The sequence below is a fragment of the Chlorocebus sabaeus genome, chromosome 9, assembly GCF_047675955.1.
Source record: "Chlorocebus sabaeus isolate Y175 chromosome 9, mChlSab1.0.hap1, whole genome shotgun sequence".
NCBI lineage: Eukaryota > Metazoa > Chordata > Mammalia > Primates > Cercopithecidae > Chlorocebus > Chlorocebus sabaeus.
The window spans coordinates 6022317-6042279 of record NC_132912.1 but is presented as its reverse complement, the minus strand read 5'-3'; the positions used below and the strand labels follow the sequence as shown (position 1 = coordinate 6042279).

General features: G+C 48.0%; 1 protein-coding gene across 1 annotated transcript in view; it reads left to right on the top strand.

Moving 5' to 3' along the window:
- ANKRD16 (ankyrin repeat domain 16) overlaps positions 1-6996 on the top strand; it is a 28378-nt gene extending 21382 nt beyond the window's left edge. Inside the window, exon 8 of the mRNA XM_008002176.3 lies at positions 6171-6996. The gene's annotated coding sequence lies outside the window, so the exon portion shown is untranslated. The remainder of the gene's footprint in view (positions 1-6170) is intronic.
- Positions 6997-19963: the final 12967 nt, after the last annotated feature.

Below are 19963 nucleotides of genomic sequence, written 5' to 3'. Positions count from 1 at the left end.
CTTCCTGACTTCAAGAATGAAGCCACAGATCTCACAGTGTTACAGTCTTAAAGATGGCATGTCCAAAGTTTTGTGTTCCTCCCGGTGGGTTCATAGTCTTGCTGACTTGAGGAATGAAGCCACAGACCCTCGCGGTGAGTGTTACAGCTCTTAAAGGTGGCATGGACCCAAAGAGTGAGCAGCAGCAAGATTTATTATGACAAGTGAAAGAACAAAGCTTCCACAGCATGGAAGGGGACCAGAGTGGGTTGCTGCTGCTGTCTGGGGGTGGCCAGCTTTTATTATTCCCTTATTTGTCCCCACCCACATCCTGCTGATTGGTTCATTTTACAGAGTGCTGATAGGTGCGTTTACAATCCTTTAGCTAGACACAGAGCATTGATTGGTGCATTTTTTACAGAGTGCTGATTGGTGCATTTATAATCCTTTAGCTAGACAGGAAAGTTCTCTTTCTAGAGTCCCCACTTGACCCAGGAAGTCCAGCTGGCTTCACCTCTCAATCCGCCCTCTGAACAGGACACCCCAGGTGCTGTTGGGAATTGGGCAATGACCACTCTAGCTACTTTCCGTTGGATAGGGGTGACAAAGGGACCCTGCAGTTGTAGTGTCCTCCAAAGGGGAACTCTTTAGGCCAGACAAAGGGCCAACAGGTTGGTCCAGGGGTCCTCAGTAGAAGTTGTTAGTTGAACTAATTTGGGGTTCCATTTGTAAGACCATCTGTAGCTTGATGGCCTCAATCCTAGAGGAAATACATTTGACAAGGAGATTAAAAATACAGGGCCTGAAGGCGAGTAATAGCAAGATGGCTGTATTACTCGAAGGCGAGTAATAGCAAGATGGCTCCCCTAGAAAGGGGAGAAGTCATGTCACCCAACTCCAGAGGTTGGTATAAGAGTTTGAAAGGCGTTGTCTGATTTCAGAAGCCTTTTCCTGTAAACACCAGGCGGCATCTCGTACTGTCCCTGACTGGTTAGTGTAAAAGCAACACTCTTCCCCTAAGAAGGTGCAGAGTCTTCCTTTCTCAGCAGTGAGGAAGTCTAGGCCTCAGTGGTTTTGGAGAGTCACTGTTGCCAGAGTCTATTTGGGATTGTAGTTACTATTCTTACTGGATAGATTGTATTATTTCTTGCAAACTGAGAAATCCTGTGAAAGTGTGTGGTAGTAGGATAATGAAGTAGATAAATCTGCTATTCTGATTCCTGTAGCAGTGGCCATTCCTAACCCTATAAGTAAGGGTATTAGTTGTATGGCTCTGAGCTGAAGGAGTTGAGCTTGGAGGGGCATTGATAGGGTCTGATTTCCATAAGATCCGAAGTTAGGATAATACTTGTTACACTGTTAACTTTTAGCAAACTTTCCTTTTGTTGAAAAACTTATAAGTTTGGGATTTTAATTTTTCTTTGCTATTAATAAAACCTCGTTCAGTCCATAGTAACTTAGAATTGGTATAGATGGCTCCTTCCTGATTCTGTAAGTACTTTAAAGTTTGGCTGAGTGCAAACAGCTCCCACTTTTGAGCAGAGTAATTATTAGGCAATTTTCCTAACTCTGCTTCTACAAGAGTTTCCTTATCACTTACTGAATACCCGTTGTGTCTTTTTTCCTTAATCTCTGGGGAGGAACCACTGAGGAGGAACCATCTATCATCCTGTCCTGAAGGGAGTTCCTCCTAGGTCCGGTTGGACCTTTGTATGGTAATTAGTTAAGATTTAGATCCTTGTGAGGAAACCTGCTGGGTTAATGATTTTTGATAGGAAGGCTATGGGTTGTTAGTGGCCTCAGTGCTTTCAGGCTACGCCCTTGCTTACACTGAAAACAAGGTGGTATTGGAGTATTGTAGGGTAACAGAGAAGACCTTCAATTATCAATTATAGGTTTTAAATTTACCCTGGCTTTTAAAGGAACAGGGGACACTTTTTTCTTTACTACTTCCATCTCTCTTTCCTTCTCTTTGACTTCTTTGTCTCCCTCTCTCCTTCTGACTCCCTCTTTGTCTGTCTCTTCCTCTCTTTCTTTGACTTTCTTTCTCTCTCTGACTCTTCTTTTTCTGTCTCTTCCTCTCTCTCCTTCTCTCTTTGACTTTCTGCCTCTCTGTGTCTTCCTCTCTCTGTCTCCCTTTTTGACTCCTTCTTTGTCTCTGTCTCTTCCTCCCCCTCTCTCTCTCTGTCTCTTTCTCTCTTTCCTTTCTGCTGGTCTTTCCCTGCCTCTTCCAGCCACTTATGCTGCTATTCTCCCCTCTCCTTCCCCTTTTTGATGGCTTCGGCAGCGTAAGACTGCCGCCTCCTTGGGTTTTTGCACTGCATGCAGTAACTCCATGATTTCCTTGTGGTATTTAATGGGGGCTCCCCAGAGGTTAGGAACCCCCTTTCTTTCTATATTGCAGCATGGGCATGTAGGATTAGATAAGCATACTTGCTCTCTGTATACACATTTATTCTTTTTCGCTTTCCCAGTTCTAAGGCTCAGGTAAGTGCCACCAGATCTGCTAACTGGGCGCTGCACCCTGGGGGAAGTAGCTTACTTTCAAGTACGGTTACATCATTAACTATGGCATAGCCTGCCCTTCGTATCCCATTCTCCACAAATGAACTTTCATCGGTATATAGGTTAAGGTCAGGATTAACTAAGGGGACTTCTAAGAGATCCTCTCAGGTGGCATAAGTCTGGACTATAATTTGTTGGCAGTCATGCTTGATTGGTTCCCTATCCTCTGGGAGAAAAGTGGCAGGGTTGAGGGCCACGCACGTACGTATTTGAAGCACTGGTCCCTCAAGGAGTAGTGCCTGGTATTTAAGTAGGTGGTTGTCTGATAGCCATAAACTTCCTTTGGCACCTGGTATGCCACTACATCATGAGTGGTGCAGACAGTGAGATCCTTTCCTTTTATTATTTTGATAGCCACTGACACTAAGACGGCCACCGCCGCAACTACCGGTAAACAGTGAGGCCAGCCTTTTGCTACTACATCAATTTCCTTACTTAGGTATGCCACTGGTTGTGGGGTTGTCCCACGAGTCTGAGTAAGGACCACAAGAGCTATTCCTGCTCTCTCTGTGATATATAAGAGAAGTGTTGTCCTGTGGGGAGGCTTAAGGCTGGAGCTTGAGTCTGTTCCTTCCAAGGCCCAGACTTCAGGGTTGATTTCCTCCTCAAGCAGGGGACAACAAATAGGTAACTTGTCCCCCATATTCATGTAGATAATAGCTTCAGCTTTAGCTAATATATTAGCTAATAATATAATAATAATATATATTATTAGCTTTAGCTAATAATAAGGGTATGGGACTTTCAGGCATAGCAAGAAAATCATGTGAAAAGAGCAAAGTCTCCCAATTACAGCTGAGGAAGTGGGAGAAATACCTGGTTATAGGCCGTCCCAGGATTCCTTGGATGGTAACGGACCTTGAGGACAGCTGTCCGGGACAGGAGATTAACACTGAGAAAGCCACGCCAGTGGCCAGGAGGAAGTCGATTTCCTGGCCTTCAATGGTTAAACGTACCCTGGGCTCAGTGAGAGTGATGACATGAGCTGGCGCTTGCCCCGGGCACTCTCAGTCCTGTTGTTGGATCATCTGGTTGGGGGCTTCTGGCCCAGAGAACCTTTGTCCTCTGGGGCAGTGCACCTTCCGGTGATTGCCTCAGCATAGTGGACATGGGCGAGGGGCAGCTTGTTTCTTGCTGGACAATCTTTTTTAAGGTGTCCTTGCAAGCCACACGGGTAACAAGCCCCACCAGGTGATTGGCCTGCTCCATTTTCTGTCCTCTCTGAATCACCAAGGTTTGTGTGTCTGAGGGCCATGACTAAGGCTGCGGCCTTTCTCTCATCTCGCTTTTCCTTTTCGGCCTGTTCCTCTTGGTCCCTATTATAGAACATCAAGGTTGCCAGGTTTAATAATGCCTCCAGGTTTTGTTCAGGGCCCCGGGCTCGCTTCTGGAGCTTTCTCCTGATATCTGTGGCTGACTGGATAATAAACTTATCTTTTAGGATCAATTGACCCTCTAGTGAGCCGGGTGACAGGGGAGTGTATTTTCTTAATGCCTCCCTTAGTCGCTCGAGGAAGGCTCGAGGATTTTCTTCCTTTCCCTGAGTTGTGGTGGACATCATCAAATAATTCACGGGCCTTTTCCTAATTCTCCTTAGTCCTTCTAGAACACAGATCAGCAGATGTTTATGACTCCAGTCCCCATGATCTGAGTCGAGGTCCCAGTGGGGATCCATACTGGGGACAGCTTGCTGACCGGTAGGGAATTTGTCCCTTTCTTCGGCTGTCATTCTGTCATTTACTTGACTAAGATACCAGGTATCTCCAAACTCTCGGACTGCAGCCAAAGCCGCATTCTTTTCATTAAAGGCCAGGGTTTGAGCTAATGACATCTCTCCAAGTGAGATCGAAGGTTTGCCCTAGACACTGTAGGACATCTATGTACCTATCAGGATCATCTGAAAACTTCCCCAGGTCTACCTTGATCTGCTTTAAATCAGAGAGGGAGAAGGGGACATGTACCTGGGTTGGGCCAAATTCCCCTCCCACTACAGCTTGAAGGGGACATAACCGATAGTTGGGGTGGGGGAGGTTGTGGTCCCTTGGAGATTTCTTTGCTTGTTTCCTTCTGGGTGGGTGAGATTAGAGAAGGCTTACCATTAATAGGGGAGCTATAGGGAAGCTAGGATATGGAGGTCAGCTGAGAGGTCCTCTTGTGGGATGTAAATTGCAAGCTTTGCATAGTTGTGGATTCTCCTTCGATGAAAAGAAAACTTGGACATAAGTATTTCACTCCATCTGCTGTCCCTCTTATAGAAAAGGTCAAGCTGCAGGATAGTATTGTAATTTATGCTTCCTTCAGGTGGCCATTTTTCACCATCAGAGAGAGAATACTGGGGCCAGGCTGTAGTGCAGAAAAAAATAAGCTGCCTCTTTTTCAGGGTTTCTGGGTCAAATTGGTCCCAATGACTTAGGATGCATTTCAGGGGTGAGCCTGTTGGTGCCTGAATGTTTCCCATCGGGGTCGCCAAAATGTGTCCAGAATTTATTCCTTCTGGTGCGTTCTTGGTCTTGCTGACTTCAAGAATGAAGCCGCAGACCTCGTGGTGAGTATTACAGTCTTAAATATGGCACATCTGGAGTTGTTTGTTCCTCCCATTGGGTTCGTGGTCTTGCTGACTTCAGGAAGCCACAGACCCTCACCATGAGTGTTACAGCTCTTAAAGACCCAAAGAATGAGCAGCAGCAAGATTTATGAAGAGCGAAAGAACAAAGCTTCCACAGTATGGAAGGGGACCCGAGTGGGTTGCTGCTGCTGGCTGGGGGTGACCAGCTTTTATTCTCTTATTTGTCCCCACCCATGTCCTGCAGATTGGTCCATTTTACAGAGTGCTGATTGGTGCATTTACAATCCTTTAGACACAGAGCACTGATGGGTGCATTTTTACAGAGTGCTGATTGTGCATTTACAATCCTTTAGCTAGACAGAAAAGTTCTCCAAGTCCCCACTAGACCCAGGAAGTCCAGCTGGTTTCACCTCTCAGTGTGAGCCTTTAATATGAGCTCTGCCCTCTAACTCTGTGAGCGCACAGCACAGTAACGTTCACTGCAGGCCTCGTGCTGCCCACCCATCTGGAGGACTGATTCTTCTGGCCCGGGGAAACGATCTGAATTGAGGGCAGCTCCCCTTTCCCTCTCGTATGGGATCCGCTTGTCTCCCAAGTTCCCAGGTAATGCTGGTGTGGACACTGCACTGGGGAGGCCTCGTGTTGAAAGCCCGTGGAGTCAGGGACATGGCAGTATCACCGGCTGTATGGGGCAGCTGAGGGTCCCTGACCTGCAGTTTTCTTCACCATGGTCAGCTGCTCCGGGACAGTAGGTGGAAAGTCAGAATTCACTAAGATGGGGACTGTTCCAGGTAAACAAAGCAGAAGGGTCATTTAGCACAGTGTCTGGTACGGGGGAAATGCCCAAAACAAACAGCTTGTTACTATCCAGCGCCAGCCTCGCCTTCCCTCCTGCCTTCCAACCGCGCATGGGACCCTCCCTCTCTGACTGTGCAGCATGTAGAGCCAGGGCCTGTGGCCAGCAGCCCTGAGTCCAGCTGTGGGGCCTTGCGCTAGCTGCTTGCCCTCTCTGAGCTTCAGTTTCATCTGTAAACTAAGATGATAATAACTTTCTTCACAGAGTTGCCGGGAGCCTGAGTGCCTTTCGCTTTTTGGCTCAGAGAAGGCAAAGTGCAACTTGCTTCAGTCATCCTGAACCTGAGTTCAACCAATTGCAGCCGCCTACGTTTGACCCCAGTGAGATCCAAGTCGTATATCTGAGGTGTGCCAGTGGCGAAGTCGGTGCCACACGTGCACTGGCCCCCGAGGTCAGCTCCCTGGGTCTGTCTCCAAAAATGGTTGCTGATGACATCACCAACCATTGACTGGAAGAGTCTGAGGATGACAGTGAAACTGACCAGCCACAACAGACAGGCCCAGACTGAGGTGGTGCCTTCTGCCTCTGCCCTGATCATCACAACCTTCGGGAACCACCAATAGACAGAAACACAAAAACATGAAACACAGTGGAAGCACCACTTTTGATGAGATTGTCAACGTTGTCCAACAGATGCAGCACCAGTCTTTAGCCAGAGAACTCTCTGGAACCTTTAAAGAATTCCTGGGGGCTGGGCATGGTGGCTCATGCCTGTAATCCCAGCACTTTGGGAGACCGAGGCGAGAGGATCACAAGGTCAGGAGATTGAGACCATCCTGGCTAACACGGTGAAACCCCGTCTCTACTAAAAATACAAAAAAATTAGCCAGGCATGGTGGTGGGTGCGGGTAGTCCCAGCTACTCGGGAGGCTGAGACAGGAGAATGGCATGAACCCCAGAGGCGAAGCTTGCAGTGAGCGGAGGCCACTGCACTCCAGCCTGGGTGACAGAGCGAGACTCTCTCTCAAGAAAAAAAAAAAAGAATTCCTGGGGACTGCCCAGTCCGTGAGCTGCAATGTTGATGGTATCACAGATGATACCAACAGTGAAGCAGTGGAATGCCCAGCTAGTTAAAGAGTGAAAAGGAAAATATTTTCACAAAGGGTTATCTGATAACAAACAAAAAAAAAAAAGACATTGCATCTAAGCCACTTAGCACCATGTCTGGCATGTAATAAATAATAAATGTCAATGGTTCTCAAAGAACCCAGGAGTAGAAAAAGCATTTAATAAAAATTAGCTCTTGGCCGGGCGCGGTGGCTCAAGCCTGTAATCCCAGCACTTTGGGAGGCCGAGACGGGCGGATCACGAGGTCAGGAGATCGAGACCCTCCTGGCTAACACGGTGAAATCCCGTCTCTACTAAAAATACAAAAAACTAGCCGGGCGCAGTGGCGGGCGCCTGTAGTCCCAGCTACTCGGGAGGCTGAGGCAGGAGAATGGCGTAAACCCGGGAGGCGGAGCTTGCAGTGAGCTGAGATCCGGCCACTGCACTCCAGCCCGGGCTACAGAGCAAGACTCCGTCTCAAAAAAAAAAAAAAAAAAAAAATTAGCTCTTGGCCTAATCTCTTCATCCTTGCCCAGCAGAGCCTCAGACGTCTTCCAGGTTCACAAAAATTAATTTCTCCACCCCCGTTCCTGCTTTGCACTTTGTAGCAATTATCACATGGTTTGTCTAATGTTAGAACTATTTATATAAGTGGTAGTGAAGGCCACTGAGTCATACATCCCTGGAGGTCAGTTACTATTTATTTTTCTGAGACAGAGTGGCTCTGTCGCCTGGGCTGGAGTGCAGTGGTACAATCTCGGCTCAGTGCAACCTCCGCCCCCTGGGTTCAAGTGATTCTTCTGCCTCAGCCTTCCAAGTAGCTGGAATTACAGGCTCCCACCACCACGCCCTGCTGATTTTTGTATTTTTAGTAGAGACTGGGTTTTGCCATGTTGGCCAGGCGGGTCTCAAACTCGTGACCTCAGGTGATCCACTTGTCTCGGCCTCCCAAAGTGCTGGGATTACAGGTGTGAGCCACCGCACCCAGCCTGAGTCAGTTACTGTATCTTCCTCACCCTACCAACCCCTGAAGGCTGCATACAGCTCCTGCACATGGCACACCTTCAAGGAATTACCCATGGGTTTGAATAAGGTTATATATGATGTAACACTCATGTGCTTTATTTCATTTTTAGTGAGTTTATATTCTAAAATATTTACTCCTGGTGAAAAATAATTCAGACAGTACAAATAAAGATTATTCCAAATAGGATCATATAATACTCTTGCAACTTTTTAAACTGAGTGCATTGTTTCTCATTAGTTCTTTTTGATTTGTTGTTTTCATTTTCTCACGAGTTCTTAACGATCTACCTCATTCATTTTAACTTTGCGTAATGTTGCGTTCTTTCTGACATTCCATCTTTCAGATGTGCCACAATCTGTCTAAGCTGTTCCCTGGTTCTGGACATTGTAGGACATTCTAGGGTTTTTTAAGTTATTATAAACAGCAGTGGCATGGATACATCTTTGTGTTCTTCTGGGAATGACTGGAAGATAGATTCCTAGAAGCGGATCAGAGGATCTGTCCCTTTTTTTAGGTTGCCAACGGTGTCAGTTACAGTTCAGTTAGCAGCGACTAGCATTCACTGCAGCCAGCTTATGCAGGAGGAGATTTATTACAGGGTCCTGACGGTGCACAGAATTGTCAGGAAGGCTGGAGAACAAATCTCGTTGAACTTTCAGGGACGCTATCAAGGGCTGTACTTCAGACCTGGGCCTCAAAAAGAAGTGCCTTTTCAATCAGGAAAATCTTTGCCAGTCTAGGAAGCTGCTGCCTCCACTTCCAACTCCAGAAGCTTGCTGTCTTCATCTGCTGCAGTCGAGAGGCCAAAATGATCAGAACACTGCACAGAAAATCATTTGCAGCCATTGTTAGTGGAAGCAGAAATACGGCTTTCACTTCTGCCTTCCGAAACTCAAGCAATTAGCAGAATCCAACTTACATCTCAAAATCTGAACCTACGGGAGCCCGGGACATGTAGCTAGTAACTTCCCCGTGTCTGCAGTGTGGGGCTCACATGCCCAGGAGGCTGGGATGGGTCTCGAGCGCCACAGACATCCACATCACTCGCTTTTGCCAAGGTTTCTTCCCAGGCATACCTATCACCAAAGCTGTGTGGTATCACACCTTTTTTTTTTTTTTTTTTGAGACGGAGTCTCACTCTGTCATCCAGGCTGAAGTGCAGGGGCGCAATCTCAGCTCACTGCAACCTCCGTCACCTGGGTTCAAGTGATTCTCCTGCCTCAGCCTCCCAAGTAGCTGGGATTACAGGTGCCCACCACCACCCCCAGCTAATTTTTTTGTATTTTTAGTAGAGATGAGTTTCACCATGTTGGCCAGGCTGGTCTCAAACTCCTGACCTCAGGTGATCCACCCACCTTGGCCTCCCAAAGTACTGGGCTTACAAGCGTGAGCCACTGTGCCCAGCCACGGTATCACACTTTTAATGGCCACTAACTTGAGATAATACTTCATGATTTTAATTTTGCATTTCTTTTCTTTTTTTTTTTTTTTAAGAGGCAGGGTCCTGCTCTGTTGCCCAGACTGGTGTGCAGTGGTGTGACCATAGCTCACTGCAGCCTCGACCTCCTGGGCTCAAGCAATCCTCCCTTCTCAGCCTCCTGAGCAGCTGGGACCACAAGCACACACCAGCTCACCCAGCTAATTTTTAAAATTTTTGTAGAGATCCCACTTTTGTAGGGTGTCTCACTGTGTTGGCCAGGCTGGTCTCGAACTCCTGGCCTTAAGCAATCCTTTCACCTTGGCATCCCAAAGTGTTGGGATTACAGGAATATGCCACCACACCTGGCCGTGCATTTCTTAATCAGATTGAAGATCTTTAGATTTGTTTTTTGGCCATTATAGCTCTTTTTACTATTTTTACCTGTATCAGTTAGCTGTTACTAAATGACAGATCACCCCAAAGCTCAGTGGGTTGAAACAGGAGTCTGTAGGGCATCTGGGTGGCTTTGCTGCTTGCAGCTGGGCTCACTCCTGTGTCCCATCGGCCAGTGGGTTGCTGAGCTGGTATAGGATGGCCTTGGGTGGATCAAGCTGGCTCTGCTCCCCATGGTCTCTCCATCAGGCTAGCCCAGGCTGATTTTCATGACAGTGGCAGAGATTCAAGAGAGGAAAGAGACTTGAATGTGTTTTCCAGTCTCAGCTCTGTTTGTGTAGATGCTTCCATCCCATTGGCCAAAGCAAGGCATGGTCATGCCCAGAATTAGTGTAGGGGGGCAGAACCCACAGGACTGGACACAGAGGCCATTGATTGGGGCCATTAATGAAACCAGTTCTTGCGTTATCTTTTGACCATTGTTTTGTCTTGTAGATTTTTAAGAGTCCTTTTTATATTGAGTTAATTAGCTCTACACATAACTTCAAATAATGACAGTAAAATTTGGGTTATACATTTATAAGTGAAAAAAAAAGCAGACTGCAGCACAGCAGAAATAATCTCCTTTATAGCTTCTTAAAAAAAAAAAGGCTCTTGTGAATCAATACAAGCAAACACAGGCACTAACTAAAATGCTGGGAGTGGGATGGCACAGATTCCTTGGATATAATAGGACATTTCTATTTAGATTATAGTATGTGGTACTTTTAAAGCAGCTCTCGGAGTTCTAGAGCTTCCACCTCTAGGCAGGCTCCTCCTGCCCCTTGAACACAGAGCCCTGGGTCTACCACATCCTTTCCTGTCTTCCAGCTGATACAGACTTAGATAATTCCATTTTGTGATTTAATATTAGATGGTGGCGGGGCGCGGTGGCTCAGGCCTGTAATCCCAGCACTTTGGGAGGCCGAAGTGGGTGGATCACGAGGTCAGGAGATCAACACCATCCTGGGTAACATGGTGAAACCCTGTCTCTATTAAAAATAGAAAAACTTAGCTGGGTGTGATGGTGGGCGCCTGTAGTCCCAGCTACTCGGGAGGCTGAGGCAGGAGAATGGCATGAACCCGGGAGGCGGAGCTTGCAGTGAGCCGAGATCCCGCCACTGCACTCCAGCCTGGGCAACAGAGCAAGACTCCATCTCAAAACAAACAAACAAACCAAAAAAAAATTAGATGGAGGTGGGGTGGCTCACGCCTGTAATCCCGGCACTTTGGGAGGCTGAGGCTGGAGGATGCCTTGAGCCCAGGAGTTCATGGCTGCAGTGAGCTATGATCACACCACTGCACTCCAACCTAGGTGACTGAGTGAGACCCTGTCTCTAAATAAAGACCAAAAAATAACAACGGATTAAACCAAAGTATTTTCTTTCCCACATAAGAGTCTGGGCATAGCCAACTACAGATGAGCTCAACCAGCCCCAGGTGTCAGCCCCCCAGGCTCCTTCTGCTGGTTGTTCTGCTGTCCTGAGTAGGTTGACCTTTTCCATTGGTCCAAGATTGCTCCCCAACCTGTGGAGGGGAACAGCAATGAAGGGGAGGGCTGCGTGCAGTGGCTCACACCTGTAATCCCATCACTCTGGGAGGCTGAGGCAGGTGGATCACTTGAGGCCAGGAGTTCGAGACCAGCCTGGCCAACATGGTGAAACCCTGTCTCTACTAAAAATACAAAAATTAGGCTGGGCATGGTGGCTCACACCTGTACTCCCAGCACTTTGGGAGGGCAAGGTGGGCGGATCACCTGAGGTTGGGAGTTGGAGACCAGCCTGACCAACATGGAGAAACCCCGTCTCTACTAAAAATACAGAATCAGGCAGGCACGGTGGCGCATGCCTGTAGTTCCAGCTACTCAGGAGGCTGAGGCAGGAGAATCACCTGAACCTGGGAGGCGGAGGTTGCAGTGAGCCAAGATCGTGCCATTGCACTCCAGCCTGGGCAACAAGAGCGAAACTCCGTCTCAAAACAAACAAACAAAAATTAGCTGGACATGGTAGCACACACCTCTATTCCCAACTACTCGGGAGATTGAGGCAGGAGAATCGCTTGAACCTGGGAGGCAGAGGTTACAGTGAGCTGAGATTGCATCTCTGCACTCCAGTCTGGGAGACAGAGTGAGACCCTGTCTCAAAAAAAAAAAAAAAAAAAAAAAAAAAAGAATGAAGGGCCACGCATGCCCCCTTTTTTTCAGAAGGCACATAGATCATTTCTGTTCACATCCTACTGACCATAGATCAGTCACATGACTGCTAGAAGAAAATTGAAATTTCGGGACGGTACAGGGCTTTGCCATATGCCCTTATCAGAGGTGCCTTCATTGAGACTATTTGGGGACAATTATCTGTGCAAGTCTTTGCTGCTGTCCCCACCCTTTCCCCAACACACACGCTCCTTAACTTTAGATTTTAAAGTTTTAGAGACCAGAGAGCAAATCCACTTATTTATAGACATGCAGCTGTAAGGGACATGAGAACAATATGTGAAGATGGCATTCGGAGCAGAGAACAAGACCCCATAGCCATGCAGGGTGTTCGTCCCCTGCAATGACGCTCCAAGTGACCTCATGCAGGTCACACTCCCTCTGCCTCTCAGTGTCCTGGTAAATGATGAGCAAAATGGCGCCTCCTTCCCAAATTTACTGTGAGGATTCACTGAGTTGGCGTGTGTCAGATCCTGGTCCAGGGCCAGCCGATGCTGAAGTCCGAGGGGAGTGGGTGGATGAGCAGATACGCTTTTGGGCGGGGGGGCCTAGACAGGTGAATATGGTTTTATTCAGCAGCAGTTCTCATCAGTGGCTTTTCATTAGCAGCTTACTCACATTAGCTCTCTCGCCCTGTCCACCTTTACCTCGGCTATTTGCTTCCGCTCTATGGGTCCTGCGACCCCCACGCCTGCAGCTGCACAGCCGGCTCTCCCTTGCCTTCAGGGTCAGCAGCTTAACTCTTTCTCTCTCTGGCACAAGCAAGCAGAGCTGTGTCCTGGCTCCCTCCTGTCTGTTTACAAGATGGACAGTTTTGGCTGTCTCCCTTTCTCTGGGCACAAGCACAACCACCACATCAAGCCACGTCAAGCCGAGCCGAACCTCAAGAGCACCTGTATAGCGTCAGCGGGGCAGTTATACCTTTTACAGACAATAGTGCCTTAGAGCCAAGTATGAACTTACACAAACAGGTTATGTAACAAGTGGAGGTGTGCGCCTGTGCACCAAACTCCCTGAGTCGTGCAGGCCTGGATATCTGCCTTGGCCTCTACCTTGACCAAAGCACATCCAGGTATCTTATGGTGCCTTACAGTGTGCATGATGCTTGGCCAAGCACACGCACCCAACACGCGTGAGCCATTGTTAGTATTAGTAACAGTAGCACCAGGTGAGCCTCTTTGACTTAATGGGCTGAGTCGTCAAAGGCGAATGAAAATCATCAAGTTAGCATCAGTCGAAGACTAAGAAGAGATCAACTGAAGAAAGCAGTGAGACAAGCACCATGTATAGCCCTTTTTCCTACTGTTCTCTTTCTCCTTCCCTCCCTGGGGATGTATGCCCTTAACCCTTGGGTGCCTCCATTGTCTTTATCAAAAAGAACACTAGATTTCAGTCTTCATTTCATGTTAATGAAAAAGTTTCAAATTTTATCAATCCCTGAGTTGTCTGCTTTTTTTTTTTTTTTAGACAGGATTTCACTGTCACTCAGGCTGGATTGCAAGGGCGTGATCTCGGCTCACTGTAGCCTCTGACTCATGAGTTCAAGCGATCATCCTACCTCAGCCTCCCAAGTAGCTGGGACCACAGGCATGCACCACCATACCTAGCTAATTATTTTTTGTATTTTTTTTAGTAGAGACTGGGTTTCACCCTGTTGCCCAGGCTGGTCTCAAACTCCTGGGCTCAAGTGATCTGCCCACCTCAGCCTCCCAAAGATATGAGCCACCGTGCCCAGCCAATTGTCTGTATTTTATCAAGGATCAAATTATTAAACCAAAAGAATGAAGCTCTCAATATGAAATGCATGCATCATTAAAAATGTAAAGAAGTATTTTCAAAAATGTATTCTAACTGGGCCTTCCTTCCATATCTTTATTTGTATTTGTTTTATGTTTTGAGACATAGTCTTTCTCTGTCACCCAGGCTGGAGTGCAGTGGCACGACCTCGGTTCACTGCAACCTCTGCCTCCCGGGTTCAAGTCATTCTCATGTCTCAGCCTCCTGAGAAGCTGGTATTACAGGTGTGTGCCACCACGCCCAGCTAATTTTTGTATTTTTAGTAGAGACAGGGTTTCACCATGTTGGACAGGCTGGTCTCAAACTCCTGGCCTCAAGTGATCCGCCCGCCTCAGCTTCCAAAGTGCTGGAATTACAGGCGCGAGCCACCGTGCCCTGTCTGTATCTTTATATTTGTTCTTTTTTTTTTTTTTTGAGATGGAGTTTCACTCTTGTTGCCCAGGTTGGAGTGCAATGACAAAATCTCAGCTCACTGCAACCTCTGCCTCCTGGGTTCAAGCAATTCTCTTGCCTCAGCCTCCTGAGTAGCTGGGATTACAGGCACCTGCCACCACGCCCAGCTGATTTTGTATTTTCAGTAGAGACGGGGTTTCACTATGTGGGTCAGGCTGATCTCAAACTCCCGATCTCAGGTGATCCACCCTCCTCGGCCTCCCAAAGTGCTGGGATTACAGGTGTGAGCCATCACGCCCGGATGGGTCTTTATAATTTTTTTATAATTAAGACATTTTCTGTCCCTTTCATGGCTACATCTTGTTAATTCAAGTTCTATTCAGCATCTCAAATAGGTCCACTTTCAGCAAGCCCCCCAGCCGCCACCAGGCAAGCTCCAGTCATGGTCCTCTTGTTCCAGGTACTGTGGCTGCACAGCAGATGACCCCCAAATCTAGCTGTGTAAAGCAGTCCTTTGTTATGTTCACAGATTCTATGGATAGGAATTCAGACAGGGTCCAGCAGTGATGGCTTGTCTCTGCTCCCAGGGATTGGGGATTGCAACTGGAAGATTTGAAGGCTGAAACCACCCATGTCTGGCAGATGGGTGATGACCTCAGTTCCTCCTCACGCGGGCCTCTCCCTGGGTCTCTCCATGTCGGCTGGTGTGAGCTGAGAGAGAGAGAGGGAGGCAGAGCCTGGCAAGGCCATATTGCCTGTCATAGCCTAACTTTATTTATTTATTTACTTATTTATTGAGACAGGGTCTCGCTCTGTTCCAGGCTGGAGTGCAGTGGCACAATCTCAGCTCACTGCAACCTCTGCCTCCCTGGTTCAAGCAATTCTCCTGCCTCAACCTTCCAAGTAGCTGGAACTACAGACACATGCCACCAAGCTTGGCTAATTTTTTTTTTGTATTTTTAGTAGAGATGGAGTTTCACCATTTTGCCCAGGCTGGTCTTGAACTCCTGACCTCAGGTGATCTACCCACCTTGGCCTCCCAAAGTGCTGAGATTACATGAGTGAGCCACCGTGTCCAGCCTCATAGCCTCATAGCCTAGCTTTGGAACTCACATGGCATGTGGTTCTATAGTGAAGTGGTTATCACATCTGCTTTACACACAGAAGGTCCTGGGTTCAAGTTCTGGTGGAACCATGGTGAGGTCTACTAATTTTCTCACCTGTAGTCCCAACATCCTTGGGCTGCTGAGGCAGGAGAATCACTTGAACCCAGATGCAGACATTGCAGTGAGCTGAGATCTGGTGAAACTCTGTCTCCAAAAAAAAAAAAAAACGGAAGTCATAGTGTCCCTTTGCCACATTCATTTGTCAAGGCAGTCAAAAAGTCTCGCCGGGGGTTCAAGGGGAGGGAAGTAGACTCTACCTCTTGATGGGAGCGGTAAAGTTCTGCAAGAAGAGGTGGGAGTGGAAATGTGGGAGCACCTTTCAGACATGGGCTCTGCCATGTTTCCCTTTCCTGAGTTACTGGAATGGCCTCATCACTGGCCTTGCTACTTACACTATTTTTTTTTTCTTTTTTTTGAGATGGAGTTTTGCTCTTGTTACCCAGGCTGGAGTATGATGGCATTAGCTCAGCTCACTGCAACCTCTGCCTCCTGGGTTTAAGCGATTCTCCTGCCTCAGCCTCCTGAGTAGCTGGGATTACAGGCATGCACCACCATACCTGGCTAATTTTGTGTTTTAAGTAGAGACGGGGTTTCTCCATGTTGGTCAGGCTGTTCTCGAACTCCCCACCTCAGGTGACCTGCCCTCCTCGGCCTCCCAAAGTGCTGGGAGTGTAGGCATGAGCCACTATGCCCAGTCCCACTTTGTTGTTGTTGTTGTTGTTATTGTTTTTGAGATGGAGTCTCGCTTTGTCACCAGGCTGGAGTGCAGTGGTATGATTTCATCTCACCTCAACCTCTGCCTCCTGGGTTCAAGTGATTCTCCTGCCTCAGCCTCCCAAGTAGTGGGGATTACAGGCACCTGCCACCACGCGTGGCTAATTTTTGTATATTTTTCAGTAGAGGTGGGGTCACCATGTTGGCCAGACTTGTCTTGAACTCCTGACCTAAAGTGATCCGCCCGCCTCAGCCTCCCAAAGTGCTGGAATTACAGGCGTGAGCCACCACACCCAGCCTACTTCTACTTTTGTACTTCCCTTTCTGTGGCTCTCACAGAGCAGCCTGGGAAAACCAGAAACAGATTAGCTTGTGCTCTTCCCTGCCTCTTACTTCTCAGGGTAGAACCACCAAAGAAGCCAGGTGGACAGCCCAGTCTCTTGCCACAGATGCCTCTCACTCAACCTCTCTTCACGCCCCAGGCCTCCTTTCAGTTCCTCAAACAAAACAGACCAAGCCAATTTCCTTCCACCTCAGTGTCTTCCTGGAAATTTCTTTTCTCGACTTGTCATGAGTTTGATTCCTGTTCGTTCTTCTTGCCCCAGCCTAAATGGCTCTCCCTGGACAGGCACCATCGCTAATTCCGCTCTAAAAACCCTTCCTGAAATCCTGTCACGTCACTTGTGCCAACATGGATGAAGCTGCAGGACGTGATGTTAGGGTGAGGCAAGCCAGGCACGGAGAGACAAACACTGTAAGATCTCACTCATATGTGGCCTCTAAAAACAACAAACCTGGCGAGGCACAGTGGCTCACGCCTGTAATCCCAGCACTTTGGGAGGCTGAGGTGGGCAGATCATGAGGTCAAGAGTTCAAGACCAACCTGACCAACATGGTGAAACCCCGACTCTACTAAAAATACCAAAATTAGCCAGGCGTGATGGCACACACCTATAATCCCAGCTACTCAGGAGGCTGAGGCAGTAGAATCTCTTGAACCCGGAAGGTGGAGGTTGCAGTGAGCCGAGATCGTGCCATTGCACTCCAGCCTGAGTGGCAGAGGGAGACTCTGTCTCAAAAAAAAAAAAAAAAAAAAAAAAAAAAGCCACAGGGCTCTGGGTAGTAAAGGATAAGTTGGCAGAATGGATGGACCGCACCAGAGAGCTCTGTGTTTAAATCACAGCCTGGCCTGGCGTGGTGGCTCAAGCCTATAATCCCAACACTTTGGGAGGCCTAGTAGGGAGGATCATTTGAGCCCAGGAGTTCAAGACCAGCCTGGGCAACACAGTAAGATCCTGTCTCTACAAAAACTTTTAAAATTAGGCCAGGTGCGGTGGCTCACACCTGTAATCCCAGCACTTTGGGAGGCTGAGGTGGGGAGATCACCTGAGGTCAGGAGTCTGAGACCAGCCTGGCCAAAATGGTGAAACCCTGTCTCTACTAAAAATACAAAAATTAGCTGGGCATGGTGGTGCCCGCCTGTAATCCCAGCTGCTCGGGAGGCTGAGGCAGGGGAATCGCTTGAACCTGTGAGGTAGAGGTTGCAGTGAGCTGAGATCGCACCATTGCACTCCAGCCTGGCAACAGAGCAAGACTCTGTCTCAAAACAAAAATTTGCCGGGCATGGTGGTGCGTGCTTGTAGTCCCAGCTACTCAGGAGGCTAAGGAGGAAGGATCGCCTGAGGCCAGGAAATCGAGGCTGCAGTGAGCTGAGATCGTGCCACTGCATTCCAGCCTGGGGCGACAGGAGTGAGACCCTGTGTCCAAAAAATAATAATAAACAAATAAATCACAGCCCAGGTGGATTAGCCCCTTACCTTCAATCTTCTCGCTTGTAAAAAGGTCACAATACCTACCTTGCCACGTGGCTATGAGAGGAAAGCCTGGCACAGAGAAGGTACATGATGACAAGTCGTTACTGTAGTATTATTTTGTTTGTAATCTGTCATTAAAGGTAATTCCGTGGCTTGCTGGTAGAGGGGGGTCTTGGTTTACCCAATAGGAACATGGAACAGTAGTATCAGATTATTTTGTATCTTAGATTTAAGACCTACACGGGCAAGGTGAGTCATGGCTGTAATCCCAGCACTTTGGGAGGCCAAGGCGGGTGGATCACCTGAGGTCAGGAGTTCAAGACCGGCCTGGCCAAAATGGTGAAATCCTGTCCCTACTAAAAATAAGCTGGATGCGGTGGCATGTGCCTGTAGTCCCAGCTACTCGGCAGTCTGAGGCAGGAGGATTGCTTGAAGGCAGGAAGCGGAGGTTCCAGTGAGCCAAGATTGTGCCGCTACACTCCAGCCTGGTGACATAGCGAGACTCCATCTCAAAAAAAAAAAAAGAAAAGAAAAAAAAAAAGATTTAAGACCTAAAACCGTCCAATGCAGTTAAGGCTCAACAAAGCTCAGTGACTTGTCTGAGATCACATAGATGAGGGTCCTAAAATATACCTGGCCCCCTGCCCTCTTAGTAAACAGAGCGTCACCTTCTCACACTGTCACCTGGACCATTTTGACATAAAGAGATTAGGCTGCGTTAGCAACTTCTTTCAAAGAGTTGGGAAATTTTCTTTCTGTCTCTTAAATATCAGTGACGATTATGCCTAGACTGGAATTTTAATTTCCCATTCCAGTTTCCTGAATAGAGTACAGTGAAAGAAAACTCTAGAAATTTACTGACCTTTTCTCATTGGCTTGACGCCATGCTTGACTTCTCAGTGGGGCTGAATTTCCCCTCCGGGTCTGACTCACATTTTCCAACACACAAAGCACCCGGTTCAATAACAACCAGACACTTTTACTGTTCAGTATCAATCTGGACCAAAAGTGGGTTGCTAATGACAATGAACAAATCACCGGCAAGGACCACATTTTCCCCTGCGTTGTTTTTCAGTTTTCAACTTGGTTTCATTTTGCCATGACCGAAGAACTTGCTGGCCAGGCATGGTGGCTCACACTTGTAATCCCAGCACTTTGGGAGGCTGAGGCGAGCAGATCGCTTGAGCCCAGGAGTTCGAGACCAGCCTAGGCAACACGGCAAAACCCTGTCAGTGCAAAAAATACAAAAATTAGCCGGGTGTGGTGGGCTTGCCTCTAGTTCCATCTCCTTGGGAGGCTGAGGTGGGAGGATTGCTTGAGTCCAGGAGGTGGAGGTTGCACTGAGCTGATATTGTGTCACTACCCTCTAGCCCAAGTGACAGAGCAAGACCCTGTCTAAAAAAAAAAAAAAAACAGAGGCCAGGTGTAGTGGCTCACACCTCTAATCCTAGCACTTTGGGAGGCGGAGGCAGGTGGATGGATCACTTGAGGTGAGGAGTTTGAGAGCAGCCTGGACAACATGGCGAAACCCCGTCTCTACTAAAAATACAAAAATTAGCTGGGCATGGTGGCGGCCACCTGTAATCCCAGCTACTCAAGAGGCTGAGGCAGGAGAATTGCTTGAGCCTGGGTAACAGAAGATGCAGTGAGCTGAGACTGCACCACTGCACTCCAGCCTGGGTGACAAGAGCAAGACTTCATTGCAAAAAAAAAAAAAAAAAAAAAAAGGCGGGGGCCAGGCCCAGTGGCTCACACCTGTAATCCCAGCACTTTGGGAGGCCAAGACAGGTGGATCACCTGAGGTCAGGAGTTCGAGACCAGCCTGGCCAACATGGTGAAACCCTGTCTCTACTAAAAATACAAAAATTAGCTGGGCACGGTGACAGGTGCCTGTAATCCCAGCTACTCAGGAGGCTGAGACAGGAGAATCACTTGAACCCAGGAGGTGGAGGTTGCGGTGAGCTGAGATCACGCC